Raw genomic sequence first — 13,225 nt, 5'->3', positions numbered from 1 at the left:
TATATTTAGGTATTCAACTTTTTAAAACGTGAAATTATCGAAAATCACCTAGAAATTTGAATATCATTTACTTGAATTATGAAAATTCCCTTCACTTTTGGGAGCTCGCAATCTAAGCTAACTAACTGTCTCCTCTCTCTCAGGTTCCTACGAACGAATAGCAGTACACAATATATATTTTTGCAATTTCTCATTGTAATAGGCTGTTTTGCATCATGCCAATCTGTCAAGAAACGGCCTATTTCCCTGCACTGAATTATGCCGTGTGGTAATAGCCATAGTGCATATAGAATCATCCAAGTAACATTGGTAACTGAATAACAGCTGATTCAGCTGAAATAACTACATTTTTGCTGAATAAACTGTCATTCAGCTAAAAATGTTACTTGGGCAGTATTGTAATGAATTTTACGCAACGTTCCTTCCTTTTTCAACTATTTTGAGTTGCGCAATGAATCACTGCACCAGAATTTTCAAAAAACGCAAAATAATGATGAATATATCCCGATAAGGTTTCCGATACCCTCAATAGGTCTTCTACTAAATAGCTAAAAATTGTGTACGTCACTAGCACAATTCGATGTTTACAGCACTCGTCGTAACTATCCAACTCGGTGAACCTCGTTGGATAACTGTACGACTCGTGATGTAAAAATCATCATTCTGCAATTTTTTGCGTAAACTACTATTGCGATTTCTCATTGTAATAGGCATTGCACGTGACTGTGAGAGTGGATTTTATAAACCATCTGTTTTGTCTTTTCTTGTATGCACACTGGAAGAGTTAGACCAAAATTGTGTGACAACAAATCACGTTTTCTAAAAAAAATCTAAGTGAATTGATAATTGTAGTTTCTGTACAACAAATGTTTTGTTACAAGTGAATTTTGTTTAATTAAAATATTCCCCATCTTAATTTGCACTCAACAACTACTCACTGTGCGAAGCCATCCCACAGAAAATATGCGCGACATTTCGGAACCAAACGAAACGCGCCGGAACGCTCATTATCCAAGAAGAACAGATCGGAGAGCGCCAACGCGACCAACCAACCCGAAATGAAATATGTGAGACACGATGGAGTCATTGCGAAGCACTTCCGGTTGAATGCTGCTCTGCCGAGGGAAGCAGTTTATGAAAGATTTTCTCACCGATGCTGGCGAAGGGGTTCCATTGTGATAGTGAATCACGATTCCATGATTATTCCAATTAATAAATGGGAAAATCGCAATTCTAATTAATTGTATGATTGGAAATCAATTAGCGCAGAATGTGGCATTTTTATATACTCTGACTCTTGAATGGAAATGAGTCATTGGTTTGTGCGCACGAATGAGCAGATTTTCTTAGTGCTTCATCATTGTGAATCACGAGAGCGGCGGCGCCTTGCTGATGCTTTCTGGGCACTGCTTTATCAGTGTAGGATGCGGTGAGAATGTTCTCGTCAAGTTGCACTTTGCAATCATCAGCCGTATGCATGATTAACGACTTACTGCGCTAAGGCGCCTGTCTAGAGCTCGGGTCAACCTCACAGTCATACATCCTATCCTGATGATGCAGGGCGGGATTACATAATTTTCCGAGTTTGTAATCACTTGATTGTTGATGCTGTTCCAGGGAATGACGCCGATAGGAATCAGAAGAGCAAGACACATGTTCCTTCCGTGATGTTTGCTAAATGTAAGCGGAACTGAACAGTACGAGTTGGATGGAAAGGAGCCAGCACAGACAAACAGATGTCACACTCTCATTACTATTCATCGACTACATTTTAACGGTCGATTGGAATATATGGTAGGTGGCATGAGTAAATTAATTGAATGCAGGTTCTGTTCCATTTGGAAAGTAACGCCTGGAAAAATAAGACATAAGATTGTTAACTTGGGTACCTACCGACAGAGGTGCAGCTAGGATTTCCATAAGTCCGATAGAAATTGTTTTGAATTTATTTCGGGATTCCTGTAACGAGAATAAAAAAAAACGTATTGGTTTAGAAACACAAGAATTAATGCAATATTTGGTTTAAGAATTCTAGCGAAGAAACTCCCACTTTAACAATTTCTCAACAAATTTTCCGAGGGATTCATGAACATCTTCATTACTCTTCAGAAACTCTTTTTAAATTCTAACAGTATTGTTCAAGTTTTTCTCGTGGATTTCTTTCGTGCAGAACTTCAGGGAATTCTCCAGTATTTCATCAAAATAATATCTACAGGAAGTTCTATAGAAGTTTCTTCCAAGAGGAGAGCTTCGCAGAATTGTCAGAAGTCTCACGTAACTAACAGAATTGTCAGAGGTCTCACGTAACTATCTATAGTAGTCTGTACAGAGATTTTACAGAAGATTTATTAAAGGTCTTAACATATGTCTTCACAAACGTGCGCTAAGAAGGCTAGGAGTCTCCTTAGAGGTTTCCACAGTTCCATCTCTCTTCTCTCTCTAAACAAAAATATTTGAGTCTTCGAGTCCTTAGCGGTTATTACAGAAGATTTTTCGAAGGTATACCTACAAATTTTGTCTGCAGTATCCACAGAGGAGTCAACTAGTCTTTATGAAGATCTCTACTAAAATCTCAAAAACGTCCCCAAAGAAGTCTCAACAGAATACTTATTAGAAGTCTGCAAAAGATTCTTCACAGAAGTGTCCACATAACTCTCATTCAAAATCATCACAGACGTCTTCGAAAAAGTGTTCATAGAAGCCTTTTTTGAAGTTTCTACAAACGGGTCCACAGATATCTCCAAATTTAAACAATTTAAATTTCCTAAATTTGTGGAGGTATTTTCAAACAGATTCTTTGTTTAAAAACTAAATTAATTTATTGATAATTTTGTTTCAATATAACTATAACCTAATTCAATGATTGTTGGCTAAAATCTTGATGACAGTCATAGATTTTTGACAAATTTTGGGCAAGATTCGTTGTAAATTCTTTAAGGCAATTTTAGATGATTTTCTCAATTTCTCAAAAATTATATGAAATATTTCTCTTTGAGCCAAAGCAGATTGTTTATGATTTTTTCATCGACTAGACTGTGAAACGTAAACCACGCATCTGACTACGGCCATGACCAGCCTTGTAAGAAATGCAGCAGAAATATGTAATTCGTTGGTAAAACCGTCAAATAAACTTGCTAGGTATAACTCCCAAAATGCATAAAATGAAATTAAAGTTTTTCACTTCCACCGCGAACAAGGGGAGATTGATTGACGAAAAAGGCAATTGCTACTTTCTCATGTAATCGAAGCAATAAAAAGAAAACCCGGTCGTTCATCTGTTAAATTAATTCAATTGTTGTTTGTAGAAGCAACAAAAAAAAGAACCCAAAACTCGTTCGGCAGCTTAGACAAGAGCCCAAAGAAATCATCCCAACATCCGGAAATGAGTGCTCGGTTCCGACAGTATTGCACTTAATGCGAAACTTGATTTTAACTTGTTCGCCTCGGTGGGAACCCCTTCTCGCTGACGCAAGTCTAGTTTCAGTTGCGAACTTTTTTTTTTCGCCGCTCGGCCACATGCAAAGATGCGTTCTAATTACGAATTCATGCGGTGGTTTTTCTCATTTGCTAAAATTTCTCTCCTTTCGGCAGATTAGCGCATTTGTGCGGCAGCTGCTTTTTTTGGGATCGTGGCTACAGTATTGGACAATACGTTTGCAACATTTTGGATTGATCATACAAATCTCACTTCAATTGGAGGGCTGATTTGAATAAAACTTTGACAACAGAACAGCTATTAAATTTCAATTGCGATAGCAGTACAAAATTTTTACAGGTAAGTTGATTCCACTTTATAAGCAAAAAACAAAGAACAAAAAACGCTCCCAATTAACTTAACCTAATTATATAACGTGTTAATCGTAGCAATGGAAGAAAACAACAATTTTTGTCCAATCTGACCAAATTATTAGAACCCCTCTCAACGTACCAACATGTCTATTTGAAGGTTTCATATAAAGAGCTTCTGGTTTATGTGGGAATATTATAAGTAGAGTTTTAGAAGCATGAGCGAAAATATTCCATCATTGAAAGTATGCCAATGCTTTTTCTATATCTAAAAATTCAAGACCAGTAGAATAGCCTTCAGATTTTTTGGAACAAGTCAAATTTGTTACACGTAAAAGTTGATGAGTGGTCGAATGTCCATGGCGGAATCCGAACTATTAAATGGCAAACAATAAATTTTCACTGATGATGTGGATCATCATTCTGTTCAAAATTACATTTTCAAAAAGTTTACTGATGGAGGAAATCAAGCTGATTGGACGAAAGATGGAAGCTTCTGCAGGTCTGGTACAACTATTAGATATATCAACAAAGAATGATAAGCTACTTTCTGGAAGTTACTTGATGAGGATGTAGAAAATTCCATCATCGCCAGGGGCTTTATATGTCTGATTTTTTTAAATAGTAGTTCGCACTTCTCTTGATTGAGAATGCTTTCGTAGTCCTGAGTAACTTGATTTTCTATTGGACTAGTAAGTCCTAAATTAAAATTGTGCGCGCTCTCAAACTGCATAGCAAGTTTTTGAGCTTTTTCGCAAATAGTCAGTAATAATTTGTTTTCCTCTTTCACTGCCGGTATTAGCTTCTGAGATTTGTTTTTTCAAAATTTTAGATAATTTCCAAAAGGGCTTAGAGCCAGGGTCCAATCAGCCTTAAGCTTCTTAGTCACGCCTTTTTGAAGGGGCGTTGCTATAGCCCAGTGGGCGCTTGTACTCCCAGGCGCTTGTACTGAGGGCGTTTCATAAGCAAACTGTCTCAAATACTTCAACATATTGTCAACACACGAAAACCAATATGTATTTCCACATGTTTAGTTTGATTTCCATTCCAATCAAAATGTGGAACGAAGAGACTTTTAAATTGAAATTAAAGTCAATAAAAATAAAATGAAATTTTCCAATATTTTTTGTAGACGATTTGAATGATATTTTTTATTGCCTGACAATGAATAGCCTATATTTTTCATTTTTTTTTATAAATGAACTAAAACAAAATCCACACAGATTCTCAAAATAGATTTGTTTTGTACCATTTCAATTTCTATTCCAATTCAACATAATGAGTGCCATTATAGGCCTCTGCATTTTTTGATTTTGTATGGAATATTGAATTATTTACTAATTCCATGGAAGAGTGAAAGAGAGGGATTATTTTTGGTGCAGAGCCCCATACTAACTAAATCATACTATTGCTTAAAGGCAAGATGGCGTCAAAATGCAAGATGGCCACCAGATTTTCTTTTACCCCAAATTTAATTCCTTATTGCAGTTGACTCGACGAAAGAACCAGCGATTGAAAAAAATTTGTACGAAATATGATGTTTGCCTTGATTTAGAAAATCGCTCATTTCATAGAGTTCATACCATTACTCACCTAGTTTTTGCAGTGTTCTAACTCAGTGTTTTGTTCTTAACTAGCTCAAATTTAAAATGGCCGCCAACATTGTTTCATATGAAAGTTACATCCTTCCTCGATACTATGCCACTAAGTCTTCTTTGTGTTTCTGGGGATATCTGAGAAGAAATACCAGAAATGGATCATTCAAAGTAGTTTTTGCCAGTGCTCACCGCATCAAAACAAAGGCGCCACTGTATATGGGATTTGACGTTGTGACAGCATTGCTGGTCTGTCAAACACACAATGGCTACGGTGGCTCTATCTATGCTTTCCACAGCGGCCGTTTTGGTTATTTTAATGATCCATTGATCAAAAATTGAGCTTTTCTTCAAACTGTTTAGGTACGAGGGGTCCACCAATATGAGTTAACCAAAACACATATCCTCTAGTTTTGGTGAATTCTTGCGAACTACGCAAAAATTGGAATTCTAATGGTATGCCGATGGTGGCCTGGCATCAGCGAGAATTACTCAACCATAACATGCAAAACATTTCTGAAACCAACTTTTTTGAAGTTTTTTTTTAGGATTTGATGTTTAGAATGTTTATGAAATGTTAATGTAATGTATGAATCATACTCTGGATTTCAATATACTTTGGTATACTTTTGTATTTTGTGTAGGATTCTTAATGGTTAAAAATATTGGAAAAATTCAAAAAGCCTTAAATTAAAAAAGTGCAAATTTGTGCAGCTATATTCTTCACGATCCTTTAGTTTACATCCCAAAGTACCCTTGAAACTGAATTTAAGCCTGGGACAACTTGGGACAAAAAAGTACTCGACGTGTTAACTATAAGCTTATTCGATTTTTTTAATCTCTTTATAAAAAAACATCATAAAAGCCAATATTTTGGAGCTTTTTTAATTTTTTTTTATTGTTTCTAGGAAGCTTTTTTTGTAAGCTTTCAAATGTTGTAAAACATTTTACGTAAGTATAATAGAAAAAAAGTTATATTCATTTGAGTAAATCATAGTTTTAGTTAATAAAAACAAGTTTTTCTCCATAGGCTCAACTTTGGCACCTCATATCTGAGTGTACAATGCAAATCATGCCCTAATATTTTAGGGATTTCTTAGCACACATGTTTACAATGAAATGGCGAACAAGAATTGAAATTTGGGGCACATCACTTTTTTGATTATTGGCCACCTGATAAGCCATAGTGTAGCATTAGTAGTAAACTGAGGATCGCTTCATGGGATATTTGAAAAGTAACAGGGACATGATCATAATCAAAATCAGCATGAGTAACCAGTTGGCTACAAACATGACCAGAGTCGGTTAAGACCAAATCAATCATAGAAGGGTGTCTAGAAGAGGAAAACATGTAGGGCTAACAGGGTATTCAATTGAGAAATATCCTGAAGAGCACTCATTAAATAAAATTCTGCCGTTGGAATTACTTTAACTTAATTAACTTGCTGCCCAGAACATTGAAATAGAAAGTAGTCAGCTATGAAGGTATATTTACCCAGCTGTGTTTCAACAGAAACCCCAAAGTGTCAAAAACTTCAGTTTCAAAAGACGAAAAAGTTTATATTTTATACGCCTATGAATGATGATTGCAACCCACATGCCCCATCAAGTCGAACATTACGATAAACAAAAAAGATTGGAACTCTTTTGAGTTTGGATCTAGGTTTCAAATAGGTTTCAGCAATAACTGCTATATTTACGTTATTATCTGTAAGAAAATTAAACAGCTCGTCCTCTTAACCATTCAAGGAACGAGCATTCAAATTTGAAAAATTTAAATTTTTATTTGGATCCATTAGAAAACGTAATCCAATAACAATTTGATCAGTAAATTTTACACCAACTTGGACTGCTTCAGTCATAGTGATGGTTTTAAATATTGCATCAATCATTTGATTCAACTGTTCAGTTAGAAAATTAAAATCAGAGGTAGACATATCACTTGAATTAGGCGGAGTAGACGTTTCCTGTGGCGGCAGGGTTTTTTTTTCCATTTGATTTGAAACAAGTGGAATGGGTACTCATAGTTCAAATAGGGGAGGAGGAATTCGTGGGTAGATTCATTCGAAATTAGAAGATCCGAACGGCTACCTGACGGGTAAAATATAATTTGTGAATGAGCATGATCTTCCTGATGGGTATGATTCCTAATCAAGCGATCGTTAACTGAAAAATGAGCATTGTTCGATACTCTACCAGTCAAATGCCGGAAACGATCGTTATCGTAAAGGATATTATCTTTCATCTGCTTGGAACGAGCCTCGACGACTCTCCTTCGTGAAGGGCAAGCCCAAAAAATTGGACTTATAATTGCCCCCGCAATTCGAGCATATAAACTTGGTGGTATCTTTCTTGACTGGACAGACGTCCTTAGCGTGAAAAGAACCTCGGCAAATCATGCATTTAGCATCCATGCGGCAATGTTTTGTACCATGACCCCACTTTTGGCACCGATGGCACTGAGTAGGGTTCTGCTTTAATATTATTTAGTTCTTTTTTGTTAAAGTGAACTTAATAATATTCTTAAAGAAGCCCTTTCCGAACAATGCCAGATTGGGTTCTCTTCTTCATAATGATTACTTGGACTGGAGAAAATCCAAGTAAATCATTTATTCCATTTTTGATCTCTTCAGGTGACTTATAGTCACTTGAGAGACTTTTCAAGTCAACTTTGAACAAACGTTCAGTTTTGTCGTCATAAGTAAAAAAATGTGCTTTTGTTCTTCAATACGTTCGAGACGAAGTTCGCGATCTTTAAGAGTTTCCGGCAAAGCGCGACTGTCTCCTTTCTTTGCGATTTGGAAGGAAACCTTGATTCCCCTAATGGAGTTCAAGATCTTCTGCTCAAATCATCCAAATTCGGAGCAGCTGACCACGATTGGCGACACTCTTTGTATACTCACTTGAGTCAAAGAGCCTGGGCTAGAAGCTGCTTTGATTTGATGGTCGTAAAATTTGTCAGATCATCGAACTGATTGCTCATTTTGATGCAATTATCAACATTATCTATTTCACCCTTGGAAGAAAGCGCACATTCCGAAGAAACCTCCTTTCTTCTATTTTCGACACGTTTTGTGATAGTTTTCAAACTCACTTTTTTGGAAGGAAGTTGTGAATTCAGAGATTCATCCATCCTCTTGTTCGATGATGCAAGGTTGGATTGAATTTCATTTAATTGGCTAATAAAAATCAGTTGACCATTTTGCATGAAAAACCGAAAAAGTTGCAAATGTATTGTCCAACACTGTAGATACCTCGTTAGCATTTCCAATCCTTGCCGTTGATGGGAAACAAATCGCAGGGACGGATCGACTTACTTCGCACAAACCGGAGCGCGACTAGCGTGAGAATGTTGTTTCCGAATGCGCAAACACAAATTGGAATTGATGCATCCGTCGTCCCCGCTAATCTAGGTAGGTATCTATCGGTCGAGAGGAGCTGGTTGCAGCAGCACCAGCAACAAATGGCAGCGAATACAGAAAGGAGGGACCAACGTCCACTTTGGAATTTCTTTTCACCTCAAATACCGGGTCTGTCGACGACCCTTCTTCTGCCAGCAAGACAACGAACCGAAGGCCGAAGAAACGTGATTTTCCCCTTTGGCTCTTCGGAGGAATTCTTTCACCGATTTCTTTCCCGTTTAGGTGTAGGTACCTCTTGCAGCTTCAGAGCAGAGACCGTTTCGTGATCACTTCTCACTCACTGTTCGAGACCAGCTCGCGCACCCATACGTTATGATAATATAAATTTCCTGTTTTATGATCAAACGATGCTCACCGCAAAACTCTGGCCTAACGAGGGACCAACCGACATGCTCCGGCTTCGGCAATCGACGGGGCCACTATTTTCACTGTGGTCCGTCCACGTAATCTGTTTGCCTGTCGTCGGATCGAATAGTCGTTATTGTGCGGTGGTGCCAAGGCTGCCTTTCCAGAGTTTCATAATTATTCGAAGAGATGCTGAGAATAGACCTGTGCGCCGGTGCACAGGTCTAGCACACAGAGCCGATCGGTACGCTTGCATCAACCTTTCACGGTGACCCTTTCCGGATTGTTTTGCCCGTGGACCTAACCTTCTCAGGTTTTCATGTGAACCAATAGTCTGCCGCACTCTGAACGATCTCTCTTATCTCGATCAATCAAATCGGAACATTGAGCCACGCTTGTCCCGCGATCTCGAATGACGACGGCCCCGATCCAACGCATTTCATTCATTAATTACTCTATTAGCAGCAGTGTGTCACTGACTGCCGCCCATTACAGGGCACAATCACACATTCATAGGTGCAAGCACGAGCACGATTATCGTGCTTCACATTCTACAACATCCGAGCTACAACAAGTCGCTATCGCTGCCCTTATACTGAGTAGGTACACATCCGCCGCACACCAATAGGAGCAGTGCGAAGGGAATGCTGTTCCATTTCAACTTGACAAAGCGCAGTGCCAGCTATGTAGTGCACAATGGTCGATAAAAAATCGGTCAAAACTAGTTTTATCGCCTTAAAAAATATCTTATCATAATATGCTTTTTGATGTTTTTATTGTTTTAGAAGGGCCATTCACATATAACGTAACTTTCTTAGAATAGCAATACATTTGAATGTAAAACTCAAATTTTGTTTGTATTTAGTGAAATATTTCATTCTTCAAATATGGATTCAGAACTTTTCTTTGATACAGTAGAATTAACATTTTTGACTTAAAGCAATTTGATGCAATAAAATAGAGAAATAAATTTTTTGGAATAATTTCAATCCAGAATCATAACATAAAATATATAAAAATGCTAAAATCATTTTTGATACTTTTGGCCGCCCCTTTCTTGGAGCACAACCATTGTGCAGCGGTTGTTCGAAAAAAAAAAGTAGAAAGCAATGCTCTCAGCCCTAGTTTGAGAGTGCTTTTGAGGCAAAAAAAGACAAGCGAATTCTTATCCGGCAAAGGCACTCTGTGCCCCCTCCGTTCGTAGAGAGCGTGATGTCATGTGAGAATAATTTTAATTTAGTTTCAATATCCTATCTAAGTGGCCATGGCGCGACATCAGCCTAGTATATACCTACATTGAATGCCGTCTTTGGTCATGGAGAAGGTGGCAACCGCATAGCGAGGCGCTATGCGCAAGTAACTTGCGTTTACAGTTGGTGTTCGATTTTGAGAACCCTAATTGGCGAACAACTTTTGGAATTCCTAGGCAAATGTTTCTTGTCGAGCTCTAATCATTGTATTCGAATCATTATGACTGGTCTAAAGCTATTTTAAATAAGGGACTTTCATATTCAAATCATGAAGACAGTTTGCACAAATAATGTCTATTTGTTGGGTTTTGACCTAATAATTATTATTACTGTTCTTTTTTCATCGAATAGAACAGAAAAAAGTAACTTATTCTTGAAGTGGTTTATTGGTTTTGGAGTTTTTGATGACGAAAATGAAATAATCTCAAAATTCCTCAAATAACCAATCATCAGGATAGAAATCATTCAAGGGTAAAGTCAAGTTTGCTGCAGATGATCTTTTCAAACGGAAGATAAGGTCGAAATTTACTTCGAAATACCTGATTTGGCAGGACATATGCATCTGATACGAATGCACCATCTAAATGGTGTAAAGTACCTCGAATGTACCTCGGATTTTTTTTTTCGCTAGAGTTTATTATTTGGTCTATTATTTCATAATCGGAAGGTTACACAATATTCTATCGGAGAAATTTTTCCCATACATTTTGTATGGGCTGAAATGTGTAGGAAAACGTGATTTTCATTGATTTACATAGTCTGTATATAAAAAATAGGTCAAAAGTGAAAAAAATCAAAATTTCACCGATGGAATATTTTAAAACTTTCCGATTATGAAAATATAATCCAATTACTGAACTCTAGCAAAAAAAAATCAGAGTTACATTCGATTTGCATAATCTGCTGGTTTAGACATACCGTGTACCAAGTTTTTTTCTTCTTTATTTACTACAAGCTTTTGATTCTACCATATAGTTAAAACACATTTTAGATTAGTCTTAACTTTAATAAACCTTCAATAAAACTCCGCTCTACCGGAATGGGATTTTGTTAGCTTCACTTCACTTTTACTCTATGATTCTTCCATCTATTTGCTTAGTATATCCACCAAGATTTACGTTTAGAACATCTTCAAAAAATCTTTGTAAGATCTCCTAGAGTAACAACTGTTGAATTCGGTTGGAAGATTAGTGAAAAAATATCTGTAGGTACTCCTAGTATAGTCGTGGGTAATCCCTGAGGAAATTACTGGAGTAGTACCGTTGGACTGCTCAGGGGTTTCCTGGAGAAAATCCAGGAGAAAATCCTCTAAGAACCCATTGAAAAACTCTAGCAGAATTTATGGCAGAATTGGTAGAGGAATCTCTAGAAGAATTTATAGATAGAACCATGTTTGAGTCTTTGAAAGTAGAAGATTTCTTGAAATTTTTCTTTGAGAAATGTGAAACGTAATTCTTGAAGCCGTGTTAAAGGCTTTGATTTTTTTGTGGGACCTGTAGAATCTTGCATCAGGATTCATTGCAATCCGAATAAGGAAAAAAACTCTAGAGACCATTTTGATTAATAGAGAGAGAGACTTAAGAGACCTAAGAGACCTTCCAATAGAAATAGAGGCTTTTTAGAGACTCCTTTTAAAATAGAGACCAAGTATCGAGAAAAAAGACCTGCTGCCAGTCCTACACCATTTTTATTGCAATTCAAAACTGTTAAGTGCAGATTGTTCAATAACTTGCAATTCAAAACAAAAATGGAATAAGCATAATTTGAATTAAGGTACCCTCAAGAAGAGAATCATCAAATTAATTTAGTTGTGCACGAATCAGCCCCATAAAAAAAATATATTTAACCTGTAAACATATAAAATCTACAAAAATATATACAATTTTGAAGAAAACACTAGTAACATTCATTCAAATTTCAAATTGGTTTATGTTCATAAGGGATTTAAAGCATTTTAATGTGTAAAACAGATTGATTTTTTATACTGAAAACATTACAAAAGCATTAATAATATCTAGTCTATTCTATAGTATCGAAATACTTTTCTGGAAACATGGCTCCTAAAAGACAATGAACCCCGGGCCCCCATATTTGTAAATCTGGCTTTGAGTAAAGGTTTTAAAGGACACTACACAGCTCCTTCAAAATACTATTCATTATCAACAAATTTGACCGTCAAATAAGTTTAAGCAGAGGCACTTATAGGCAGACTTGATAATACTCCTCTACATCATCAGAGATCGGTGACATACTCTAGAGCAGCGTGCTGCCTTTGCCTCTTTGCGAGGGAAAACACACCAGAGTAAAATTCCATAAAAAAAGATTGCCATCACAACTCCCCGAGGACCGTCTTGTTCGGGCGGGACGCTCAAAAGTTTTTTTGAATCGTGAGTAAAGGTGAGCATTGCAACAAGAGAGAGAGAGAGTGCCACAAAAACAATCATCGCATTTTTTTGCGCTTTGGCTCGAATCGCTTGAGGATCCGCGTTGAAAATTTTGAGCTGAATCAGCCAATAACTTCTAGAGAGTTCTCTATGAATTGCTCTGAAATTTAGCAATGCTTAGATAGATTATACAGCGCAACAAAAATAACATTTTTGCGTGTCTCAAGGATCAAATTATGTGAAATGTTCCAGTACGTCACAATTTTTAGCGATAGGTCCCCTAAGTTGTATAAAACACTGGTTTTAGTGGTGTTTACATAAAATTTAAGGTATAATTTTTAAAACTTTTGTGTGATATGATCCACCAAGCATGCAAAATTTCAGTTTAGATATAATTTGGTTGAAATTGCACGATTCAATATAGAATAAACCGATTTTTTCAA

General features: G+C 36.8%; 1 long non-coding RNA gene across 1 annotated transcript in view; it reads right to left on the bottom strand.

Annotated features, from left to right (window-relative positions):
- LOC110678741 overlaps positions 1-13,225 on the bottom strand; it is a 53,380-nt gene that overhangs the window by 17,933 nt on the left and 22,222 nt on the right. The window contains exon 3 of the long non-coding RNA XR_002501898.1: positions 1,894-1,959. This is a non-coding gene — a long non-coding RNA (uncharacterized LOC110678741). The remainder of the gene's footprint in view (positions 1-1,893; positions 1,960-13,225) is intronic.

Source organism: Aedes aegypti, chromosome 3, assembly GCF_002204515.2.
Source record: "Aedes aegypti strain LVP_AGWG chromosome 3, AaegL5.0 Primary Assembly, whole genome shotgun sequence".
In the NCBI taxonomy this organism is placed as follows: Eukaryota; Metazoa; Arthropoda; class Insecta; order Diptera; family Culicidae; genus Aedes; species Aedes aegypti.
This window is presented reverse-complemented; position numbering and strand designations above follow the sequence as displayed.